Genomic DNA, 26,676 nt, shown 5'->3' with positions numbered 1-26,676 from the left:
ATGCTTATCTCAAGACCTTCTGTGTGGGTCATCTCAGAACCCTTGGGACTGCCTTTGTCAACAACGTTGGGTTTGAGTCATATCACTACGGAATTCTTCCCTCTGTTCATGGAAATCTGGTAACTACGTCAACGAGGTAATTTCTACAGAACTATTGGGTTTTTTGTTTCTTTGCCTCATAAGATATAAAAATGTCTAAAGGCCCTGGAACGTCACAGTATTAACAGCTGATGCGTATGGAAGGCCTATTATGTACTGAGTATCATTCTCTGTGTTCTTCATTTGTTAATTTGCTCAATCCTTTTTTTTTTTTTCCGAGATGGAGTCTCACTCTATCGCCAGGCTGGAGTGCAGTGGCACGATTATATTCACCTAGAAGTTTGTGAACACTGTTCCTCTTTCAGCAAATCTATGTTATAGATGATGCTGGATTTTAGGCATCCAGAAAGGCCTGAGATTGGCAGCTATTTGTTGACAATTCGATGGCCATAAAAGGTAAGCACTTAAGATAACCAACTATTAAAAGACTGAGAATGAGGGTGGTGGGGAGTATTCAGGGGACAGGAGAGCAATACATTCTGGTGATGCCATTTTGGTTCATTATTCAGCAATTTTTTTTTTTTTGATGGAGTCTTGCTCTGTTGCCCATGCCAATCTCAGCTTGCTGCAACCTCCGCCTCCCAGGTTCAAGTGATTCTCCTGCCTCAGCCTCCTGAGTAGCTGGGATTACAAGTGCTCGCCACTATGCCTGGCTAATTTTTGTATTTTTAGTAGAGATGGGGTTTCACCATGTTGACCAGGCTAGTCTCGAACTCCTGACCTCAGGTGATCTGCCAGCCTCGGCCTCCCAAAATGCTGGGATTACAGGCGTGAGCTACCATGCCTGACCTGAATTAACATTGTTAAAATGTCCATACTACCCAAGGCAATCTATAGATTCAATGCAATCTCTATCAAAATTTCAATTGCTCCTCTTTAAGTGGAGGCCTCTGGCAAATAAATAAATAAATAAATAAATAAATAAATAAAAAAGAAAAAATCCAATGGAATTCTTCACAGAAATAGAAAAGAAAAATCTAACATTTGCGTGGAATCAAAAAAGGCCTTGAATACCCAAGCAATCTTGAGAAAGAATAACAAAGCTAGACACATCACAATCTTGCTTTCAAACTATATCACAAAGCTACAGTAATCAAAGTAGCATGGTACTGGTATAAAAAGACACATAAACCAATGAAATAGGATAGAGAGCCCTGAAATCAACCCATGCTTATACTGTCAACTAATCTTCTGCAAAGATGCCAAGAATACACAATGGGGGAAGAGTAGTCTCTTCAATAAATGTGTTGGGAAAACTGGATATCCACATGGAAAACAATGAAATTGGACCTGTATCATACACCACACACATAAAAATTAACTCAAAATCAATAAAAGACTTAAATGTAAGAACTGAAACTGTAAAACTCTTAGAAGAAAACAAAGGGAAAAAGCTCCTTGACATTGGTGTTGGCAATGATTTTTCATATATGACACCAAAAGCATAGGCAACAAAAGTAAAATAAAGAAGTAGGATTACATCAAGCTAAAAAGCTTCTGCACAGCAAACAATCAATAAAATGAAAAGATAATTTATGAAATAGGAGAAAATATTTGCAACTCATATATCTGATAAAGGGCTAACATCCAAAATATATAAGGAACTCATACAAGCCAATAGCCAAAAAAAAAAATAACCTGATTTTAAAATGAGCAAAGAAATAGTAATAGACATTTTTTCCAAAGAACACAGCAAGTATGTGAAAATGTGCTCAGCATCACTAATCATCAGGCAAATGGAAATCAACACCACGTGAGCTAGCAACTAACATTTGTTAGAATGGTTCTTTTGAAAAAGACAGAGATAGTAAATGTGGGCTAAGATGTGGAGGAAGACAAGGGAACCCTGGACACTGTTGGTGGGAATATAAATTGGTACAGCCATTATAGGAAACAGTATGAAGCTTCCTCAAACAATTAAAAACAGTGCTACCATTTCATCCAAGAATCCCACTTCTGGATGTATATCCAGATAAAATAAAGTCAGTATCTTAAAGAGAAATCTGCTCTGTCATGTTCATTGCAGCATTATTCCCAATAGCCAAGATATGGGAGCAACATAAATGTCCACTGACGGATAGCTAAAGAAAACGGTAAATATATACACATTGGAATATTATTCAGCCATAAAAAAGGACGTCTTGCCATTTGTGACAACATGAACCCAGAGAACACAATGCTAAGAGAAATAAGCCAGACATGCAAAGAAATATTGTATGTCTCACTTATATGTGGAATCTAAAGCGCACACACACACACGTAACAATGTGAGGTAATGGATATGTTAATTAGCTTGGTTATGATAATCATTTCACAATATATACATATATCGTTGTGTCATATATGAAATCATCATGTTGTATACCTTCAATATATTCATTTTTTTGTCAATTATGATATCAGTTTTCTCAGTAAAACTGAGAACAAACAAAACCAAATGAAATAACAATGGTAAGAAAGAAGCTAGTAAAATATATCCTGTAATTAAATCCAAATAATCGATGGTGCAGCTGACTGTAAATTTTAAGCAAGAGTCAAGTAGAAACATTTATTGAGGGCTTACTTTACACCAGGCATTGTGCTAAGTGCTTTCTGCACCTGTATCACCTCATACAATCCTCACAGTAGCCCTATGAGGTTTATACCACTATCAGCCCAAATTAGTCTTCTAAAAATTTATTTATTTATTTTTGAGACAGGGTCTCACTCTGTCACACAAGCTGGTGGAATCTTAGCTCACTGTAACCTCAAACTCCCGTATCATCCCAAATTTAAACGAGTCAAATGGCAGTTAAAGGACCTATCTGGGATCACAGAACTAATGAATAACACAATCCAGATCCAGACCCAAGCCCAGACTATCTGGTTCCAGCACCTGGTTCTCAGGTTCTCAGCCTTTGCAGTGTGTAGCGCAATTTTTACCAAAGAGTTCCTGAAATGAAAGCAACATAACTTAAAAAAAAAAAAAAGGCCGGGTATGGTGGCTCACACCTATAATCCCAGCACTTTGGGAGGCCAAGGCGGGTGGTCAGGAGTTGGTGAAACTCCATCTCTTCTAAAAAAATACAAAATTAGCTGGGTGTGGTGGCACATACCTGTAATCCCAGTTACTTGGGAAGCAGAGGCAGGAGAATGACTTGAACCCAGGAGGTGGAGGTAGCAGTGAGCTGAGATCGCACCACTGTACTCCAGCCTGGGCAACAAGAGGAAACTCTATCTCCAAAATAAATAAATAAATAAATAAATATCACAGATGGAAGCCCGAGGTGATTTTAATGAAACCTCTGTGAAGCAGTGAGGAAAAAAGGTGTGCTAAAATTATATCATTTTTAGAGCAGATAATTTTATACATATTGATGAATTCTTTTTAAACTTTTCAAAAATGCCAACAGCTAATTCTATTTATCCCAAAATGGGAATCACTTTGTTTTTCCTGATTATAAAAATGATATATAGTCATGGTAAAAAATTAAACACTCCGGCCGGGCGCGGTGGCTCAAGCCTGTAATCCCAATACTTTGGGAGGCCGAGACGGGTGGATCATGAGGTCAAGAGATTGAGACCATCCTGGCTAACACGGTGAAACCCTGTCTCTACTAAAAAAATACAAAAAAACTAGCTGGGTGAGTTGGCGGGCGCCTGTAGTCCCAGCTACTCGGAGGCTGAGGCAGGAGAATGGTGTAAACCCGGGAGGCGGAGCTTGCAGTGAGCTGAGATCCAGCCACTGCACTCCAGCCTGGGCAATAGAGTGAGACTCCGTCTCAAAAAAAAAAAAAAAAAAATTAAACACTCCATTAAGTCCAAAGAAGATAAACGTCATTCTAATTCCCACTACCCAGTGATAAACTATGGTGCAGTGTGGTGAATGACCTTCTAGACCTCTTTTTTTTTTTTTCGCAAATATGTACACAGATGACTATGTGTATATCGGATCGGCATGTGGGTGTGGGTATAGGTGTATCCACCTATCTCCATGTCAAGAAATATAGATCTTGCCTGGCACAGTGGCTCATGCCTGTAACCCCAGTGCTTTGAGTGGCCGAGGGGGCAGGTGGATCACCTGAGGTCAGGAGTTTGAGACCAACCTGGCCAACATGATGAAACCCCATTTCTGTTAAAAATACAAAAATTAGCTGGGCGTGGGCACGCCTGTAGTCCCAGGTACTCGGGAGGCTGAGACAGGATAATCGCTTGAACCTGGGAGGTGGAGGTTTCAGTGAGCCGAGATCGCACCACTGTACTCCAGCCTGGGTGACAGAGCAAGACTCTGTCTCAAAAAAGAAAAAACAAACAAAGAAAGAAATATAGATCTCCATTGTCCCTTTAACAGTGCAGAGTAATCCACTGTATGGCTGTGCCATTATTCATGTATATAATCAAAAGTTAATGGATCTAAATGTATGGTTTTCAGTTTTTTGAAATTACAAAGAGGCTGCAATGAATATCCTTAAACACATGTTTTCATGCACTTGCCCAGTTATCTTCTTGGGATACCTTTAGTGGAGTTTAGGGAAAATTCACTCACATTAGGGACATTATACACTGCTGAGTTTGACCCATCACATTCAGTCATGGATTCTCTGCAAACCCAGGGGCCGCCCAGCTCCCCTGAACAGTGGTCTTATTCTGCTGGGTCCTTGTGAGGGCGTAGCATAGCCTCACATCCTAAATTAAATTCAGTTCACTGGCCATTGCTCGGAAAACTGGCGAGAGAAAAGAGCCTTTGCCCCTCCGCAGCCGGGGAATTTCCAGATTCTGAAATTGTCCTGCCCAGACACAGTAAATAGTTTGGCCACAACAATCTCTGCGTCCGCCTCCCTCCCATCTGTCTGGGCTGCACATGCCCGTAATAAGTTTTTCATTCGTGACAGGCTCAAGCATCCTTTTCTGAAAGGAGATGAAGGAGATAAAAGGGTCTGGGCTCAGAATTTTGCAAACAGAACCCACGGAGGCTGTGCCAAGACAGAGATGGCGGCTCGATGGCCAGCTAATTCTTGTTTATCCAACAAGCCACGCTAGTTGCTGGGGAGACCCAGAGAAATGAGACACAGTCCCTGCTCATGGGAGTTAGCTGTGTAGTAGAGTTGATAGACCCATGGGGCCACGGAGCGGGTGTTGGAGATGGGGCAGAGGCTACTCCATCATCACAGACTTCAGAATGTCTTTCCAGCAAGACTAGCCACATAGTCTGCCTTTAAAGTCCCCTGGTAAGTCACTCAAAATGATATTTTCAAGTGTCTACCATTTACATCTTCTGGGTGTTGGGGATCGACATCTGTTATCACAGGAAATGGTGCTTTTATTATCGTTGGAACAGGTGGATGAGGATGTCAGCCCTCCTCTGGCAGGACCAAAGCACTGGTCATCTGCAAAGAGAGGACGTTTGGGTGTCCTCAGACTTGGGCAAGGTGCACGCTAGGCTTTAGAGAGCCCAAACCAATTATCCTCCAAATGTCCTCTATACCTGGTTTTTCTATGTTAGGGTTTAGGACCCAATCTGCTTACATCCACAAATCTCTTTTAATTTAGAACAGTCCCTATTTTCATATCGTGAATTGAAGGAATTAAGCTACTGTCCGATAGAATATTCTACCTTCTGGATTTCACTGATTGGTTTCTTACTGTGAATTTGGATAGTTCTGTCTTGTCTAACATACCTCACTGAGTAATTCAGAAGGAGAAAGTAGAAAAAAAAAAGTCAGTGAGTGTAGAAAAGACGAGAGATGAGAATTGTGGAATTACAAATTTTACTTAATGGGAATTTCCAGAACATTTCACCAAGTAACTGCAGACATTACATTATTTTCAAGCACGTCTGGAACATTTATGAAAATTGACCATTTATCTTGCCAAGAAGCAATCTTTTGTTAATGCCAAAAGAATGGATTGAACAAACAGTACTTTCAGACCACTGTGTACTTCAATAAGAAATAAATAATAAAAAAAGCGTAGAAATAGAAAAAACTTTTAAATAATTCATGAGTAAACAAAGAAAGCATAACCGGTTTTAGAATATGCTTAGAAGCAAACAATAACAAAAATTCCACGTATCAGAACATACGAGAGGCTTATGCTATAGGAGAAAGAGCCTGAAAATCAATAAGCCAAACATTTAACATGAGAAATTAGCAAGAGAACAGCTGAGTAAATCCTAAACAGTAGAAAAAAGAAAGTTTACAGGTAAGAGCAGAAATAAATGAAACAGACAGCAATCATAAAAGAGACGTAATGAACAGAGTCAAATTTTGTTTTTTTGAAAAAACTAATAAAACAGGCAAACCTTTGGCAAGACTAATTAGGAAACAGAGATGGGACCCATAAAGTATAGCAGAATTGAAAGGAAATTGGCTGGGCGCGGTGGCTCACGCCTGTAATCCCAGCACTTCGGGAGGCTGAGGTGGGTGGGCCACCTGAGGTCAGGAGTTCGAGACCAGCCTGACCAACATGGAGAAACCCCATCTCTCCTAAAAATACAAAATTAGCCGGGCATGGTGACGCATGCCTGTAATCCCAGGTACTCAGGAGGCTGAGGCAGGAGAATTGCTTGAACCCGGGAGGCGGAAGTTGCAGTGAGCTGAGATTGCGCCATTGCACTCCAGCCTAGGCAACAAGAGCAAAACTCCATCTCAAAAAAAAAAAAAAAAAAAAAAAAAGAAAGGAAACATGACTTCAGATGAAGAATCAATTTTAAAAATGTGATAATATGATGCAACCTTCTGCCAATAATTTTGAAAATGTAAATCAAATTGCACGAATTTTACATTTAAGATATTTTAAATGTAAATAATGTTTTAACCATTTAAAAAATTGAATTGGTGATTAAAAATCTTCATATCAAAAAAACAGCAGGACTAGATTTTTTTTTTTAAACAGGAGAGTTTTACCAAACATTTAAAGAATGAATACTTTCAAATACAAACTATTCCAGCAAGTAGAAAAATTACCAATACTCCCTAATAATTTTTATGAAGTTGGCTTAATCTGCTTGTTATCCCAACCAAAGACTGTTTGAAGAAGGAAAATATAGGACAATCTTTTCCATAAACAAAATATCAGTAAACTGATATAAAAGATGTATTCTTTTATAAGCCATAAAAGATGTATTCTTAAAAATTCCCCACAGTGAAGACTTTAGTAAATGTTAAAAAATCCAAGATAATGCATCATGGCCAAATTGGATTAGAGTACACTAGAATAGATTAGAAAATTAAGTAATGTAATTTTTCACATTAACAGATAAAAGGAGAAAAACCATAGGATCATCTCAATAAATACAGAACAGGTGTTTGATGAAATTCATCCTCTATTTATGATTTAAAAACTAAACAAATTAAGAATATAAAGAAACTCTTTTAACCTAATAAAGGATGTCTTTTTGTTATTTATTTGTTTATTTATTTTATGAGATGGAGTCTCGCTCTGTCACCCGGGCTGGAGTGGAGTGGCACAATCTCGGCTCACTGCAACCCCTGCCTCCTGGGTTCAAGAGATTCTCCTACTTCAGCCTCCCGAGTAGCTGGGAATTACAGGTGTGTGCCCCTACACCCAGCTAACTTTTGTATTTTTAGTGCAGATGGGATTTCACCATGTTGCCCAGGCTGGTCTTGAACTCCTGACCTCAGATGATCCACCTGCCTTGGCCTCCCAGAGTGCTGAGATTACCAGCATGAGCCACCACGCTCAGCCATAAAAGATGTATTCTTAAAAATTCCCCACAGTGAAGACTTTAGTAAATGTTAAAATGTTAAGGTCAGTAACAAGCCAAGGACACTTACTTTCACCATTCTATTCAACATTAAAGTATAGTAGGGCCAGGAAAAATGAATGAAGGATATAACATTGGGACAGAAGACACAAAACTGCCATAACTTCCAGATAATATGATTACTCTGTCTCATAGTGGAACTGCCTAGAACAATGCCTGGCATGCAGTAGGCTCTCAAAAAATATTTGTTGATCATTATGTCGTGACTTACTTTATCTTGAGTTATTTTATTTATTTATTCTTGCCTTGAAGCCTTCTGTTTTTTTCCCCAATCTGAATACTGAAAGATGTATATGTGCTTTTTTCCTTCTTTTTTTCTTTTTTTGGAAACAGAGTTTCACTCTTGTCGCCCAGGCTGGAGTGCAGTGGCGAGATCTTGGCTCACTGCAACCTCTGCCTCCCAGGTTCAAGCGATTCTCCTGCCTCAGCCTCCCAAGTAGCTGGGACTACAGGCATGCACCACCACACCCGGCTATTTTTTGTATCTTTAGTTGAGACGGGGTTTCACTATGTTGGCCAGGTTGGTCTCGAACTCCTGACCTCAGGCAATCTGCCCACCTCAGCCTCCCAAAGTGCTGGGATTACAGGCATGAGCCACCATGCCCGGCTGATCCTGGACTTTTGTTGTTGGGAAATGTTTTAGTACAGGTGCAATCTCTTTCCTTGTAAGATTTATGTTCAGATTTTTTATTTCTTCTCAAACCAGTTTTGGTAATTTGTGTGTTTCTAGGAATTTGTACATTTCATCTGGGTTACCTAATATATTGCTGTATTATTCTCCCATAATCCTTTTTATTTCCATAAGGTTGGTAGTAGTGTCCTCGCTTTCATTTTTGATTTTAGTTTTTGGCATTTTTTCCTTTTTCCTTAGTCTAGCTAAAGCTTTGTTAATTTTGTTGATATTGTTTTTTCAAAGATCAACTTTTGTTTTTGTTGATTTTCTCTATTGTTTTTCTATTTGCTATCTCATTTTTCTCCATGCTAATCTTTTATTTTTATTATTTCCTTATTTCTGCTAGCTTTCTGTTTAATTTGCTCTTCTTTTTCTAATTCCTTAAGGTATGAAGTTAGGTTATTGATTTGAAATCTCTCTTTTTTGATGTAGGCATTTACTGTTATAAATTTCCCTTTGAGCATCACATTTACAGCACGCCGTTATGTCCTTGCCTTTTAACAGGAAAGTTTAATTAATTCAAATTTATTATGATGACCTATATATGAATTTATGACTACATCTTGTTTTCTTGTTTATTTATTTTTTTCCTGTTGTTTATACCTTGCTCTTTTTTGGACTGTTTTGAATAGATAAAGATTTTTCTCTCATTTCTGTTTTTCCACTTTGTTAGTTTGGAAGTTTTATATTCTGTTTTTATTCTCTCAGTGACTACCCTACAATTTATCATATACATTGCAGCCTGAAACTCCTGGACTCAAGTGATCCTCCTACCTTGGCCTCCCAAAGTGTTGGGACTAAAGGCATGAGCCACTGCATCTGGCCTATCATATACATTCTAATGTTAACCAATCTCTTTTCTCTATTTTATCTTACCTGTAACAGAAATTTTATTTTGCTTCCCTTGCAAACTTCATATTATGGAAAATTTCACATATATACACAAGTAAAAAACAATATAGTGATATCGGTGTGGTGGCTCACACCTGTAATCCCAGCACTTTGGTAGGCCAAGGTGGGCGGATCACAAGGTCCAGAGATGGAGACCATCCTGGCAAACATGGTGAAAACCTGTCTCTACTAAAAATAAAAAAAAATTAGCTGGGTATGGTGGCACGTGCCTATAATCCCAGCTACTCTGGAGGCTGAGGCAGGAGAATCGCTTGAACCCAGGGGGCGGAGGTTGCAGTGAGGCGAGATCGTGCCACGGCACTCCACTCCAGCCTGGTGACAGAGTGAGACTTTGTCTCAAAAAAAAAATATGTGTATGTGTGTGTGTGTATATATATATGTATATAGTGAACACCCATGTTCAACAGAGTGAGAGTTCATCTCAAAAAAGTATATATATATAAAATATGTGTACATATATATAAAATATGTATATATATAGTGAACACCCATGCACCAATTATGTCTCCAACAATTATCAATATTTTGCCAATCTTGTTTCATCTATTTCCTTATTTTTCTTTTTTTGTTTTCTATATTATTTTAAAGTAGATCTCAGACATGTCGTTTCACCTGTAAATACTTCATTGTGAAACTTTAACTCATAAGGACATTTTGTTTTTATATAACCACTGTCTAATAATTACATTGTTTCTTACTGTCATTCAATATTCAGTTCATATTCAAATTTTTCTGTTTCAAAAGCATCTTTTCAGGTTTTTTTCCAGATCAGGATTCAAACAAAGGCCACACATTGCATTTTATTGCTGTTCCTTGTCTCTTTTATTCTATAGGGCACCTTGTTTTATTTTCCTGCCACTAATTTATTAAAAATCTGGTCATTTTGGAGTGGCATGTCCTACATTCTGGATTTAGCTGATTGCTTCCTTGTGGTGCCTTTTACCTTGTTCTTCTATCCCCTGTATTTTCTATTAACCAGTATGTATGTCTAGCTAGCTAAATTAGGTTTAGATTTATTTACGTAGGAAAGAACACTTCACAAGTGATGCTCTTACTTCCTGTTTCATCACATCATAAAGCATATACGGTCTGGTAGTCTCCATTTTCTAAATGATAATTTTCATAAATGGTTTCAGGTGCTATCAGCCTAATCTCTTCCTTATGAAGTTCCCTATCCATTTTTCACTTAACAGATTTATCATTCATTGATGATCATTGGCTACATCCATCGTTTCATTGGGGATTGTAAAATAGTGATTTCCTACCATTTTTCTGCATTTAGTAGCTGAAATTCTTCTATAAAGAAATTTCCCTCATGCACTATTTAAATCGACCCATCTTAGTAAAAAGAAAAAACTCAAACAACAAAGAACTCTTCAAGTTGGCTTCTGTGTCCTTTGATGTGATCCCAGCAGTCTGTGATAGCTTCCTTTTTGTCCAACACAACATATTCTAGGCAATTTTTACAATTCCTGCCCCAGACCTGGAATCAGCTGTTTTGTTAAGAAACACTAGTTCTTTAGGGGAAAATGATATTTAGAGACCACAATCTGGGGACTGAGAAGTGATCATTACTAGTGTGTTTTCATGCCTCCCAGGATTTTCAGTGCACATATTGGGAAATGACCACATTCTAAAAGAAAAGAATTACGAGTTCATACTGATATTTCCAGTTCAAATTTATGATTATAAGAGTTTAACTCAAAATATTTGATTTAATACTTGTATATATTTTCTTCTTTCACTGAAAATTTTTGTTTTTGTTTTGTTTTGTTTTATATTTGGAGATGGGGGTCTCTCTATGTTGCCCAGGCTAGGGTGCAATGACTGTTTACAGGCACAATTGTAGCACACTACAGCCTTGAACTCCTGGGCTCAAGCGATCCTCCTGCCTCAGCCTCCCAGTCTATAGGTGTGCACCAACGCACTCGACTGAAAATTTTGGTTTTTTTAAATGAGCAAACGTATGTATTATTTGGCTTATCCTATAATATACCTATAGGTATTCCAAAATTAATAATTTCAAAATTACTACTAACAACAAGACCCTGAATATAGTTTGACATTTCTATGTAGTTCTTTTTGTCTTTAGAGTATTTCCCACTAGGAATGTACACTTAAAATACTGTGTTTTAAAGTAACATGAAATAATTTTTTAATGTTCTTATGCTACTAACTTGATATATTTTAGTTTAGCTTGTTTAAATTTGTTTTCAATTTTTAGGGATTTTTTTTCTATTTTGATTTAATTTTATTTTGTATTTATGTAAAATTTGCTTTATTTTAAAATGAAAACTGTAAAACAAGGCGTCTTCACAGAAGTCTCCTTTCCATCCTACTTTACCCTGTTTACTGCCTTCCTCTTCACATTGTATAGATTTTTGGTTTGGTTTGTCCTCACCTTGCATTGCTCCCTTTTTGGAGACACGTTTTTTTTTTTTTTTTTTTTTTTTTTTTTTTTTAAATCACATATAACACCTCTTTATCAACTTGATATATCAGATTTTGTATGATAACATCAGGGTTTCAGGCTACAAATCCAAATTATTCTCCCAAGTAGTATTATCTAAATCCAAAACCATCTTGAATCTTTACCCAACCTCCTCCGTACACACTTAGAGAATTTTTTTTCTTTTTTCTTTTTTTTGACAGAGTCTCCCTCTGTTGCCCAGGCTGGAGTGCAGTGGCATGATTTTGGCTCACTGCAACCTCCGACTCCCAGGTTCAAGTGACTCTCATGCCTCAGACTCCTGAGTAGCTGGGATTACAAGCATGCACCACCTCACCTGGCTAATTTTTTTTTTTTTTTTTGTAGTAGAGACAGGGTTTCAACATGTTGGCCAGGCTGGTCTCAAACTCGTGGCCCACTTAGAGGAATTTTATTTTAAAATTCTTTATTTATTTGTTGAGATGGAGTTTCACTCTTGTTGCCTGGGCTGGAGTGCAATGGCGCAATCTCGGCTCACTGCCACCTCCGCCTCCTGGGTTCAAGAGATTCTCCTTCCTCAGCCTCCCAAGAAGCTGGGATTACAGGCATGTACCACCACACCCAGCTAATTTTTGTATTTTAGTAGAGACAGAGTTTCATCATGTTGCAGGCTAGGTTTTAGGGAGAGATGATGATGATGATGATGATGATTATTATTATTATTATTTTCTTTTTTGAGATGGAGTCTCACTCTGTCACCCAGGCTGGAGTGCAGTGATGCAATCTCGGCTCACTGCAACCTCCGCCTCCCAGGTTTAAGCGATTCTCCTGCCTTAGCTTCTCTAGTAGCTGGGATTACAGGTGCCCACTACCACACCCGGCTATATTTTGTATTTTTAGTAGAGATGGTGTTTCACCATGTTGGCTAGGCTGGTCTCGAACTCCTGACCTCAAGTGATCCTCCCACCTCAGCCTCCTAAAGTGCTGGGATTACAGGCATGAGCCACCACATTGGGCCCACTTAGAGGAATTTTAAAAAGAATACTTAAAATTTTGGAGTGCCATGTGGTTAGTATGTGAAAATATTTAGGTTTGCCCTAAAACCTTCTAATTTATGGGTGAAAATGCCTGCTTCAATCCATATGTGTTTGTGTTTATATTTTAATTGCAGGTGATCCTAATGTAAAACTTCTAATTTATTACGGAGCTTTTGATAAAACCAAGTATCTACTGACTCATGTTTAAAATTCAAATTTCTCAAAGCATATTATGAAATATGCCCACATTATATTTAAAAAACTAAAAATAAATAATTATTGAAAAAAGCTATTGTGTCTTTGGTTCTTTACCCCAAAAGTTCAAGTGGAATTTTATTTATTTATTTATTTATTTATTTTTTTTGAGACGGAGTCTTGCTCTGTCACCCAGGCTGGAGTGCAGTGGCCGGATCTCAGCTCACTGCAAGCTTCGCCTCCCGGGTTTACGCCGTTCTCCTGCCTCAGCCTCCCGAGTAGCTGGGACTACAGGCGCCCGCCACCTCGCCCGGCTAGTTTTTTTGTATTTTTTAGTAGAGACGGGGTTTCACCGTGTTAGCCGGGATCGTCTCTCGATCTCCTGGCCTCGTGATCCGCCCGTCTCGGCCTCCCAAAGTGCTGGGATTACAGGCTTGAGCCACCGCGCCTGGCCTCAAGTGGAATTTTAAAAATAGATTTACATAATGTTCTATTTATTTATTTTTTTATTGAGACAGAGTCTCACTCTGTCGCCCAGGCTGGAGTGCGGTAGCTTGACCTTGGCTCACTGCAATCTCTGCTTCTCAGGTTTAAGCATCCTCCCAGCTCAGCCTCCCAAGTAGCTAGGACTACAGGCGTGTATGCCAACACACATGATTAATTTTTTTTTTTTTGTAGAGACGGAGGTCTGCCGTGTTGCCTAGGCTGGTCTTGAACTACTGGACTCAAGTAGAAGTCTTGCCTCAGCCTCCCAAAGTGCTGGGATTACAGGTGTGAGCCACTGTACCCGGCCTAGATTTACATAATTTCCACTAAAACCAATTTATAAAAGACAGTAGGCTTTATAATTGTATCACATTTCCATTGTAGTACACTTCAGTTGTGGTCCTATGATAATACATTTGCAGAAGGTTTTGCCTGTTTAGTTTTAGTGCAAAAATTCAGGTTTTTGCATGGAAGCAGGCTGTGCTATGCGTCCAATTCCCAATGTTGTATTTTGTAGTAATTGCACTTAACCTTAGGGAAACTAACAAAATTACTAAGCTTTAAAATTCAGATTAAATGTAAAATGTTGGCTTTCATTATACATTTCCTATAACTGTAATTGAGAACACATACCATCTCTCAAATTTGAAAAAAATTTAGAAAAACAACAAAATTTATATATGCTTTACAGATAGTCATACCTGAGCTCTTGAGATTATCTTTGAAATTTAATACACCAAGCTCTTTCCTTGAGGAAAAACTTTCTATCCGTAAAATAATCTGAAATCAGAGTTGCTTCTAATCAAACACACTTAAATTTCAGTATCTATAGGCCGGGCGCGGTGGCTCAAGCCTGTAATCCCAGCACTTTGGGAGGCCGAGACGGGCGGATCATGAGGTCAGGAGATCGAGACCATCCTGGCTAACACGGTGAAACCCCGTCTCTACTAAAAATACAAAAAACTAGCCGGGCGAGGTGGCAGGCGCCTGTAGTCCCAGCTACTCGGGAGGCTGAGGCAGGAGAATGGCGTGAACCCGGGAGGCGGAGCTTGCAGTGAGCTGAGATCCGGCCACTGCACTCCAGCCTGGGTGACAGAGCAAGACTCCGTCTCAAAAAAAAAAAAAAAAAAAAAAAAAAATTTCAGTATCTATTTAGTGTCTTCTAGTACAGTAGGATTCTTTATTGGAAATAGAAACAATTTTTGGCTGCAATATTCTGAGTTTAACCCGAGGAAAAATATTCATTTTGATTAATTTCTGATTTTTCAGATGTTCTACTTTCAATAGACTAGTGAAATGCTGTCGTTTCTGACCTTTTATTTTTTTAAATGTGATATTCTCTTTATTAAATGCATAAACTCAAACTCCTAGTTATTTTTGGGATTTCAAGTTCATTTTACACTTTGTATTATTTAAGAAGAGCACATTTTAACAAACTCTTGCTAGAGATTTGATTCATGCTTGGTTCCATTTACAACCCCTTTATTCTTTAAGTTGCATTTATACATTTAGCATCTTTAATTTCCTTTGCTACTATTTTAATTGCCTGACCACAATAGTGACATGTGACCTGAGACCACAAACTTCTCTCCTTCTTTCTTGTATCTCTGAGATAAACTGATCATCCTGGCTACAGTATCAGCCAAGGAGTAGTGTAATCGAGTATCCCAACCTCAAAATGCATTTTAAAACTTTTTTTTTTTTTCCTTTCTTGCTTTCAGCCTTGAAACATACTTTGAAATTCTTTGTTTCTCTTTTTCCCACCAGGTGCTCCCGTGCACGATGCTGGCATATCCGATTACATGCTTGCTTAGAAATTTCAGGGGGCAATTTTGAAACAAGCCAGGCAGAGAGACCCAGCTGCTGAAGTTAGTCCACCACCACTGGGCTGAGGACAGGATGACACAAACCAGACCTTCAGATGGGTAATTATCTGAGATAGCCATCAGAACAAGACATGCAGACCTGCATTCTCCTACACCACTCCCGCATGTTTTCTACACCTTTTTCCTTCTTAAATCCCTTCACTCAGCCCAGAAGGCAGCGATGGTTCCTTTGAAGATTGAGCCTGGCTGTGATCCCATTTGCTAAAATTTGACCAATAGAAGTCACTTTCCTTTCACTACATACCAAGCTTCTCATGCTTTGACTTCTGAGCAGTGAGCAGCTGGACTTGAGCTGATTACAGACTTGGTGCCTGAGTGAGGAGCTGTGTGTTTTGTGCAGCTCAGCCTGTATGCCTGGTTTCCAGCGAGTGGAACAGTTGGCCAGGCAGTGGACTAGGGCTTACCCGCTCATGGTACTAGGCAGGGCAGGGCCATTTGCAAATGCTAGCTACTTGTGGCCAGTGGACCCTGCTACTGGGGCCTCGGGAACTCCCAATAGATGCAGAGACTGCCTTTGTCTGGGGTATTTTCCTTTGCCTCCCTTTCATGGCATCAGGTGCTATCATGCTCTGATGGTGTAAGGAAAGCAGCATTCAGTAAGTTGATGGCCTTCAGGACTGGGTAAGTGAACCAGAGTGCACCTGGGGTCGTCTGTCTCTGCCATCTGGACTGTCCAGCCACCTGGACCTAGCATAGGTCATCTTGGTGCCATCTGAGCCTCCATGCCATCTGCACCTAACACAGGTCACTGTGTGGTGCCTTCTGGGTTTGACACAAGATCTCAGGACTTTTCTCCAGTTTCTTCTCTTTGGGGATTGGTTTGGAGTGCTCTGTCTGCATGGGATCTGTCTGTGTTTGTGTCTCTGTTTAGAGTTACCCCTTTCTCCAAGGGTGCTTTGGACCAGTCTCCATCTCACCCACCAAGACTAGGTCAGAAAGTATCAAGATAGGCTGCTTCTCTTCTCGCCAGGGGAGAAAGTTTCCAATATCCTAGCCCCTAATGTTGTCATTCTCTCTGAGACTTCCAGGGTATTTCCTGAATCCAAGTCAAGCTTTGTGGGGGGAGAAAGCAAGTCAACTCTCTTTTCTAGACAATCTGAAACTCCACCTGGTTACATATTATGGCCAACTTTTGTGTACATTTTAAGCTGATGGGCAAATTACAGTAAGGGAAATTCAGAGGTCAAATAGTTAACCTGCAACTCTACAGTTAAGCAGAGTCTTCTAAGGCTATTTCTCTTTTCTTTTCTGCCTTCTTTGAATCTGCTGTTATTAAGCTACTGGTGTTGAGATAAAACTTACTGTTTCCACGTTACTTGGAGGTTTTGTTTTTCTTATACATTTCAGCCAGTTCTGGCTAAAATGGAAACGCTAGAAACTCACTTGAAACTGCAGAAAAAAGAAGGGTAAAAAGGTTTTCAAAACCAAACTGCCATAGAGACTGCTTTACCCAAATTTTGGTTCACAGCTTTCCTTAAATTGGGGTAAACAGCTTTCCTTAGCCATGTGAACAGGTTCCAATTTCATGGGAAAAATAATTTGGATCCAGCTATCTTTTATAAAGTGGTGAGTCTGTACTGCTATCTTATGGCTGGAGTACCAAAGTAAAAGCCATCAGATCTTTGTGCATGTAGGTGTACATGTTTAGATATGCTTGTGTGTACATACATGTATTATGTTGTATATTGTGTTTAGCATGTTGCCAAATTGGATTATAAGTAAATGAGTACTCAATAAGTCCAGATGCTTTTCAAATTCACGTGAATCTTTGGTAAATAAAACTAAAATTTTTGATAGAAATGTCTTCAGAACTGTCAGCATACGTTTTTGTCTGAGTTTATTAACCAAATAGTTTTATATTTGTCTCTGTCTACATATTAAGGTGTCAGAGTTTAACATAAAGGTTATAAGACTATAAACCCAAACAAAACCAAAATTATCTTTGTGTAATTTTTTTCGACAAAAAGACTAATTTAGATTGTTGGTTTAATTAAAACAGCTGAATCTTCTGAGTTATTGGCAAAATGTGTTTACCTTTAAGGTTCTTGGGTGTTCACCTGCTATTCAGACTTTTTAAATGGTTAATAAATAAATAACTTTATTTATTTATTTATTGAGATAGGGTCTTGCTCTGTTGTCCAGGCTGGAGTACAATGGTGCAATCTTGCTTCACTGCAACCTCCTCCTCCCAGGCTCAAGTGATCCTCCCACCTCAGCCTCCCAACTAGCTGAACTACAGGTGCTAATTTTTGTATTTTTTTGTAGAAATGGAGTTTCTCCATGTTGCTGAGGGTGAAATAAATTTAAATAATGACTAGATATGTTTAACACCTCAGTTTTCAGAAGTAATCTAGATAAACTGTTAAAAATGGAAAAAATTGAGTACATGAAATTGAGATAAATTCATGTAAGTGAATTCTTGTATAATTTAAAATCTTAACATTATTTTCAATTGAATAATAGATGCTGTTTTGGATGTCTGTGTCATTTCCAATTAAGAAAAAAATAATGTGTGTGAAAACATGTTATAATATTATAATATGGGAAAACGTAATATTATGGAATGGTTTATAATATTATGGAATGGTTTGTTTCATCTATAAAATACTAATATCTGACAAAGAGTTCAGGATTTCTTGCTTCATAGGTTTTTACTAAAATTTAAGGTTACCAAGAATAAAAATTCTAGTTAATACATGATCCTGTAAGTTGTGTTATTGAAAACTAACACAATACTTTTATGTAATTTGGGTGTTATTTAAAAGTTACTTCTAAAAGAAGGTAGAAAGGACCAGTAAGTAGGAGAGAGATGTTAAGAAAGTTGTGGTTATGAAGATGTATTTTTGGTAAGAAAGGTTATAAAGAAAATAAAATGGTTTTGTATAAAAATATAGTCTCATATGATAAATTTTTGTCCTAAAGAAAAATGATTATTTAGGAAAGAGAGAATTATAGGACAAGTCAGAAATGCTAAGCATGTCATGTATGGTCTGTGTAAGTCGCAAAATGCTCATGAAGGGGAATTTATAAAAGGAATTTTGTGGGGTTTTTTTTTTTTTTTTTTTTTTTTTGAGGTGGAGTCTGCTTTGTCGCCCAGGCTGGTGTGCAGTGGAGTGATCTTGGCTCACTGCTACCTCCACCTCCCAGGTTCAAATGATTCTCCTGCCTCAGCCTCCCAAGTAGTTGGGATTAAGGGCATGTGCCACCACACCCAGCTAATTTTTGTATTTTCAGTAGAGTCAGGGTTTCACCATGTTGGCCAGGCTGGTCTCAAACTCTTGACCTCAGGTGATCTGCCTGTCTCGGCCTCTCAAAATGCTGGGATTACAGGCATGAGCCACCATGCCAGGCCTATAAAAGGAATTTTGATTAAGTTAGCTATGATTAAAAGGGAATTATTCATAATAGTCTTTCTAAAGAACAGTCCCCTATGTTTAAATGGGGTTTTCTTAAGGTATTGATTTGCTCTTAATGAAATTACAAGAAAATTTGCTTTTTAATTCTATAACCTGTTTCTTTTGAAAACTTCTCAGATTCATATCTCAAAAGTTCAGCTTTTGTTGTATCTCACTGCATTCAGCTTTTTCTGACTTTTTCTCCTGACCTTTTTTCCTGACCTTGTGATCCGCCCGCCTCAGCCTCCCAAAGTGCTGGGATTACTGGCGTGAGCCACCGTGCCCAGTCCAGATAAAAATATTCTTTAAGAAAAAGTCATTACTAAGGATAGAGAGGGTATGTACATAAAGATAAAGTATTTTAATTCACCAAGATGATAAACTGATTTAAAATTTGTACATATCTTATAGCCTTAAAATGAATACAGCAAGAATCAACAGAAGAAAGAAAAGAAACCCAAGAAGAACTTGACAAATCCACCACCATTATGGAAGATTCTAACATATTTCTATCATTGGTAGATCATGCAGAAAAAAAACCCTGTAAGAGTGTAAAAGATTTGAATAATACTGCTAACCAGCTTGATTGAATGCTCATTTATAGAATGTTTTGCATAAGAATTAGATAATACACATTCATTTCAAACTCCTGTGGAACATTTGTGAAAAATGACCATATATTATACCATAATCAAGTCTCAACAAAGACTAAAGATTGAAATTATGCAGTTCACCTTCTGTGATTATATTGTGTAAATTATAGATCAACAACAAAAAATACATTATTAATACACTTGGAAATGAAGATGTTCACTTTTTATACAATCCATTAGTCAAAGACAAAATTCTAATGGAAATTAGAAAAATGTTAAACTGAAAGATAATGACAATATCACATATTAAAACTTGTGGCATGCAATTAAAATAGTACTTAGAGAAAAATTGATAGCCTTAATTTCATACAATGGAAAACAAGGGAGACTAAAAATTAATGAGCGAACCATCTATCTCAAGAAGTTAGGGAAAAAACTGCAGCAAAATAAAAAGAAAGAGAAGGAAGCTAATTACTATTGTCTGAATGTTTGTGTCTCCCCCCAGAACCATGTGTTGAAGTCGTAACCTCCAATGCGATGGTATCAGGAGATGGGGCAGTTGGAGGTGAGTAGGTCATCAGGGTGGGGCCCTCATGAATGGGATTAGTGCCTCTTATAAGAAGAGGCACAAAAGAGATGATCTGTGTCTGCCATGAGAGGGCATAGCCAGGAGGCACCCTCTACAAACCCGAAAGTGAGCCCTCATCAGACACTGAATCCATTAGAGTCTTGATCTTGGACTTCCCAGCCTCTGGAACAATGAGAAATAAATTTCTGTGTTTATAAGCTATCCAGTCTATGGTATGTTATTATAACAGCCTGAACAGACTAAGACAGAAATAATAAAGGGTAGGCCAAGTACAGTGGCTCACACCTGCAATCTCAGCACTTTGAGAGACCAAGGTGGGTGGATCGCTTGAGTGCAGGAGTTGGAGACCAGCCCGGTCAACATGGCAAAATACCATCTCTACTAAAACCACAAAAATTAGCCAGGCATAGTGGCGTGTGCCTGTGGTCCCAGCTACTTGGGAGGCTGAGGTGGGAGGATTGCTCAAGCATGGGGATCAAGGCTACAGTGAGCCATGAATGCACTGCTGTACTATAGCCTAGGTGACAGAGTGAGATCTGGTCTCAAAAAAAAAAAAAAAAGAGAGAGAGAGAGAGAGAAAGAGAATACCTTAGTAAGTGGCACAATCCATCTTTCTGGCTTCTCAGCATTTGTATCAACACAAATCTGACTTTCAAACAAGAGGACAGGCTGGGTGTGGTGAAGGGGTGGCCTGCCCCTCCACACCTGTGGGTGTTTCTCGTAAGGTGGAACGAGAGACTTGAGAAAAGAAATAAGACACAGAGACAAAGTATAGAGAAAGAAAAGCGGGGGCCCAGGGGACCGGCGCTCAGCTTACAGAGGACCCACGCCGGCCCCGGCCTCTGAGTTCCCTTAGTATTTATAGATAATTATCTTTACCATCTTAAAGATAAGGGAGTGGCAGGACAATAGGATCATTTTTAGGGAGGAAATTAGCAGTAAGACATAAGAACAAGGATCTCTGTGACATGAATAAGTTTAAAGGAAAATCCCGTGCCTTGAGATAAACCTTTTAGCAACGTTGTTTCATCCTATCACATGGGGATAAACCTTGGACAATACCTAGCTTTTCTAGGAACAAAGACGCACCCTGCACGCCCAAAATCCATTAAACCTTGAGTTACCACAGCACATGTCTCTTGCAAGGACAAGGTTGGGGGTAGGGTCACAGATTAACAGCATCTCAAATACAGAACAAAATGGAGTCTCTTATGTCTACTTCTTTCTATATAGACACAGTAACAGGCTGATCTCTTTCTTTTCCCCACATGTGGTGGCTCATGCCTGTAATCCCAGTACTTTAGGAGGTTGACATGGGCAGATCACTTGAGGCCAAGAGTTTGAGACCAGCCTGGCCAACATGGCAAAACCCTGTCTCTACCAAAAATACAAAAATTATCTGGGTGTGGTGGCACACACCTGTAATCCTAGCTACTGGGGTGACTGAGTCAGGAGAATCACTTGAACCCAGGAGGCAGACGTTGCAGTGAGCCAAGATTGTGCCACTGCACTTCAGCCTGGGCAATAGACAGAGTCTCCGTCTCCAGACAAAGAAAAAAAAAAAAAAGACAACTCTATGTTTACACTTAACAGGATGCAACTATCCTTCATGCAGATGAAGACATTCTCAGTCTCTCCCCAAAATGGGGAGATGCAAAGATTCCAACAGCATTGTATTCATCCCTGGACAATGTTAATAACCCCTCAAATCCAGTCACAGTGCTGGCTAAATATTCCATTATCTAGATACTGAATTGGAAAGTTAACTTCCAACAAAACTTATCAAAAAATAGATAATAGGAAGGGGGAGAAAGAAGGAAAAAAAGTGGTTAACATATACAAACACATACACACACACAAACACAGCAAACAAGGAAGAAAAGGTTCACAACTGCTACAGTCCTTGTTTCTGTAATAGGTCATGTGGCTGTAGTTGACATTTCAATTCTGTCTTCCACTCTTCCTTGCACATATCTTTTGCTCTCAAGTGGCTAGGGCTCTTTGCATGATGGAGTGACCTAAATCTTCATCCTGAGGTGTCTGGGTCCTTAGTGGTCCTGCCTTTTTTGACTGTCACGCTTTTTTCACTTATTTTTATGGTTGGACATGCAAGTCCTAAGGGGGGCATCCTAGAGCATCCTTGGGGGTTCAGATGTGGTCCTCCCTACCTCCACCATGTGGCAGCAACCCAATTTTTCCTTGTAATAGGGATCAGTCGCCCCAGGCAGTAGAGTAATCCCTTTCTTCTCTTGGTTCAGTGGCATGAAGACTCCCAATGGCCAACAGCAGTCTCAACATCCAATTCAATGGAGCTGCAGTTGTGTCCTCTGGTGGAAGCATTTGTCTCTTGGGAGCTATGACCGTGACCTCCAAACCTGCAGAGCTCAGAGCTGTGGAGATGGGAAGAAAAATTCTGCAAGCAGGTTATTAGGTGTTCAGTGAGAGGAGCTGCTCCCATGTCTATCTGGAATCCTATATTCTGGTGACGAGAGAAAAAGCATCACATTCTGACTGATTTGTGATCCAAAGCATAAACTGCATCCTGTACAATAGAAGTCAAATCCTTTCAAGTTCTTCTTTCACCCTGGACGATTTTCTCTTGAGAGATCATTTATCGTACCAGAAATCTGGTATGGTAAAGCAGATTTTGGAGGCAAAGACAGGGAGGTGAGGCCTGAGTCTTGAAACAGAAAGAAAAGAGGACCATAGAGAGAAAGCACACAGAGGGGCCCAGACTTTGTGTTGTCCATGTCCTTGAGTGAGGGGTTAACAGGGAGAAGAAGAGTCAGTAGAGGAGTTCTCATAAGAAGAACTCATAAGTGCCACATGAATTGCTCTAAAGACAGAGTCTCAAGGAGAGAGGCTCAGCACTTCCAGGCACCACAGGTTAGCCAGCAGAGAGGGATGAGCTTGGCTCTGGGCATCCCTTGCTAGGGCACCCATTCTCTGTGAACTCTTGTGCCTCAATCTCATTGACTGGCTTTCGAGGCTTAAAGCAGAAAAGCACCGTGTAACTTGGCTTAGGAATTGCTCTTAGGCAAATCTATAGATCCTGGTCTTTTTACATCTACTCTCCCCAGAAGCCAGCAGTGGGAGCTCCACTGATGAGTCCAAATGGAAAACGTTCCTGGGTATTTTTGGTTCCCAGCCCCATCTTCCAGCCTGGAGAGGAGGGTTGTAACAGTTCACAACATGAGTTCTGGTCAAAATTCAGTTACTCCAGCAGCAAAAGCCAAACCTGTGAGAGGCAGAGGGGTTGTGCCTTCAGACTGGCTCTTGTACAGGGTGAGAAGACCTTGTGCTGATAGGACTCACCTGTTTGGCACAGGCGGCACCCATTGGCGCTGTTCATGGTCCTGAACTACAGCTGCTGGTCTCTCTCTCTCTCTTTTTTTTTTTTTTTTTTGAGACGGAGTCTTGCTCTGTTGCTCAGGCTGGAGTGCAGTGGCACGATCCTGACTCACTGCAACCTCCGCCTCCGGGTTCAAACGATTCTCTGCCTCAGCTTCCCGAGTAGCTGGGATTACAGGTGCCCACCACCACGCCCAGCTAATTTTTGTATTTTTAGGAAAGATGAGGTTTCACCATGTTGGTCAGGCTGGTCTCAAACTCCTGACCTCAGGTGATCCGCCCGCCAAAGTGCTGGGATTACAGGTGTGAATCACCGCACCTAGCCCAGCTGTTGGTCTCTATTGCACTCTCCTTCCACTTTCCATAGAGTCAGGGGTGACTTCAGTTCAGCCCTTCCCAAGAATTGGGAATCAAATTAGCAAGGACGTGAGAGGAGAGGGGAAAATGGCTGGAATCCTTTGGAGAATACTGCTGCTGAGACCTTTCCAGGGAGAAGAAAATGGGATTTTTTCTTTTGGTCATCTTTGACAAAGTTTTACAATTATCAAGACCTCTGAGTAGCTGGGAAGCACATGACAACACTACACCACATCCCTCTGCTGGTAAGTTTATAGAAGGGGATGGAGACCCAGGACTGTGAGTTCCTGGAGTGCAGGGTCCATATTGGACTCCCTTATCCCTTGCCAGTGTACAAGGCAGGCATTCAATAAGTGTTGTTTGAACTGATAAGATGTTGGGTGTAAGAGACTAAGTACAAGAATACCTCAGAGATACGGTAGGTTTGGTTCCAGACCACCACAATGAAGTGAATATTGCAGTAAAGCAAGGCACGCAATTTTTTTTTTGTTTCTGATACATATAAAAGTTATGTTTATACTGTAGCCTATTAAGTGTGCAATAGCGTTATGTCCAAAAAAGTACATACCTTAAAAATATCTTATTGCTAAAAAGGCTAATGATCATCTGAACCTTCAGTGAGTTGTAATCTTATTGCTGGTGGAGGGTCTTGCTTTGATGTTGACAGCTGCTGACCAATCAGGGTGGTGTGGTTGCTGAAGGCTGGGGTGGTGGTGGCAATTTCTTAAAATAAGACAACCATGGGCTGGGTGTGGTGGCTCACAGCTGTAATGCCAGCCCTTTTGGAGGCCAAGTTGGGTGGATCACCTGAGGTCAGGAGTTCGAAACCAGGCTGGTCAACATGGTGAAACCTCGTCTCTACCAAAAATACAAAAATTAGTCAGGCATGGTGGCAAGTGCCTGTAATCTCAGCTACTTGGGAGGCTGAAGCAGGAGAATCACTTGAATCTGGGAGGTGGAGGTTGCAGTGAATCAAGATTACACCACTGTACTCCAGCCTGGGCGACAAGAGTGAAACTCCATCTCAATAAATAAATAAGACAACAATGAAATTTGCCACATTGATTGACTCTTCCTTTCATGAAAGATTTATCTGTAGCATGTGATGCTGTTTTATAGCATTTTACCCATAGTAGCACTTCCTTCAAAATTGGTGTCAGTTCTCTCAAACCTGCTTTATCAACTAAGTTTCTATAATATTTAAAATGGTTTGTTGTTATTTCAACATGTTTACAGCATCTTCACCAGGAGTAGATTCCATCTCAAGAAACCACTTTCTTTGCTCATCCATAAGCAGCAACTCATCATTCACTCAAGTTTGATCATGAGATTGCAGCAATGCAGTCACATCTTTAGGCTTCACTTCTACCTCTAGTTCTCTAGCTATTTCCACCACATCTGCAGTTCTTTCTTTCTTTTTTTTTTTTTTTTTTGAGACGGAGTCTTGCTCTGCCGCCCAGGCTGGGGTGCAGTGGCCGGATCTCAGCTCACTTTTTTTTTTTTTTCTTTTTTTTTTTTGCAGTTCTTTCTTTTACTGAATCTTCAACTCCTCAAAATCATCCACAAAGGTTGGACTCAACTCCTTTCAAACTCGTGGTAGTTTGATATGTTCATAATGGCACTTAGAATGATAAATGCTTTCCAATAGGTTTCAATTTATTTTGCCCATATCCAGACTTGAAAGCTGAAAGGACTCCTTGGTCCATGGGCTGCAGAATGGACATTGTGTTAGCAGGCAGGAAAGCAACATTCATCTCCTTGTGTGTCTCCAGCAGAACTTTTGGGTTCCTAGGTCCATTGTCAATGAGCAGTAATATTTTGAAAAGAATATTTTTTTCCAAGCAGTAGATATCAACAGTGGGCTTAAAATATTCAGCAAACCATGCTGTAAACAGATGCGCAGTCATCTAGGCTAGAGCACTGGCAGAGTAGATTTAGCATCATTCTTAAGGGACCTAGGATTTTCAGAATGGTAAATGAGCGTTGACTTCAACTTAAAGTCACCAGCTGCACTAGCCCCTAACAAGATAGTCAGGCTGTCCTTTGAAGCTTCAAAGCCAGGCATTGTCTTCCCCTCTCTAGCTGTGAATGTTCTAGGTGGCATCTTCTTTCCTTTGAAGCTTCAAAGTCAGGCATTGCCTTCCCCTCTCTAGCTATGAAAGTACTAGATGGCATCTTCTTTCAATAGAAGGCTATTTCATCTACATGGAAAACCTGTTGTTCACTGTGGCCACCTTAATCAATGATCTTAGCCAGATCTTCTGGACAACTTGCAGCTGCTCCATCAGCACCTGCTGTTTCACCTCACACTTTTATGTTATGGAGACAGTTTCTTTCCTCAAACCTCATGAACCAACCTCTGCTAGCTTCAGACTTTTCCTCTGCAGCTTCCTCACCTCTCTCAGCCTTCATAGTATTGAAGAGAGCTGGGGCCTTTCTCTGGATTAGGCTTTGGCTTAGGGGAATGTCATGGCTGGTTTGATCTTCTATCCAGACCACTCAAACTTTCTCCATATCAGCAATAAGCCTGTTTCACTTTCTTATCTCTCATGTACTCATTGGAGTGGCGCTTTTAATTTCCTTCAAAAGCTTTTCCTTTGCATTCACAACTTGGCTAACTGCTTAGTGGAAGAGGCCTAGCTTTCGGCCTATCTCAGTTTTTGACATGTCTTCCTCATTAAGCCTAACCATTTCTAGCTTTTGATTTAAAGCAAGAGACATGTGACACTTCCTTTCACTTGAACACTGAGAGGCCATTGTAGGGTTATTCATTGGCCTAAATTCAATATGGTTATATCTCAGAGAATAGACAGGCCAGAGCAGAGGGAGAAAGATGGGGAACAGCTGTTGGTGGAGCAGTCAGAACACACACAACATTTATCAACTAAGTTTGCTGTCTCATGTGGGTGT

At 39.8% G+C, this 26,676-nt stretch overlaps 1 long non-coding RNA gene across 1 annotated transcript; it reads left to right on the top strand.

Moving 5' to 3' along the window:
• LOC114670587 (uncharacterized) lies at nucleotides 1-24,288 on the top strand. The gene is made up of 6 exons (XR_003720281.2): nucleotides 1-136; nucleotides 320-495; nucleotides 15,363-15,520; nucleotides 17,604-17,720; nucleotides 19,975-20,034; nucleotides 22,317-24,288. It is a non-coding gene; the product is annotated as an uncharacterized LOC114670587 (long non-coding RNA).
• Nucleotides 24,289-26,676: the final 2,388 nt, after the last annotated feature.

Source organism: Macaca mulatta, chromosome 10, assembly GCF_049350105.2.
Source record: "Macaca mulatta isolate MMU2019108-1 chromosome 10, T2T-MMU8v2.0, whole genome shotgun sequence".
Lineage (NCBI taxonomy): Eukaryota > Metazoa > Chordata > Mammalia > Primates > Cercopithecidae > Macaca > Macaca mulatta.
The sequence above is the reverse complement of the archived record's forward strand: the minus strand, read 5'-3'. Positions and strand labels throughout refer to the sequence as shown.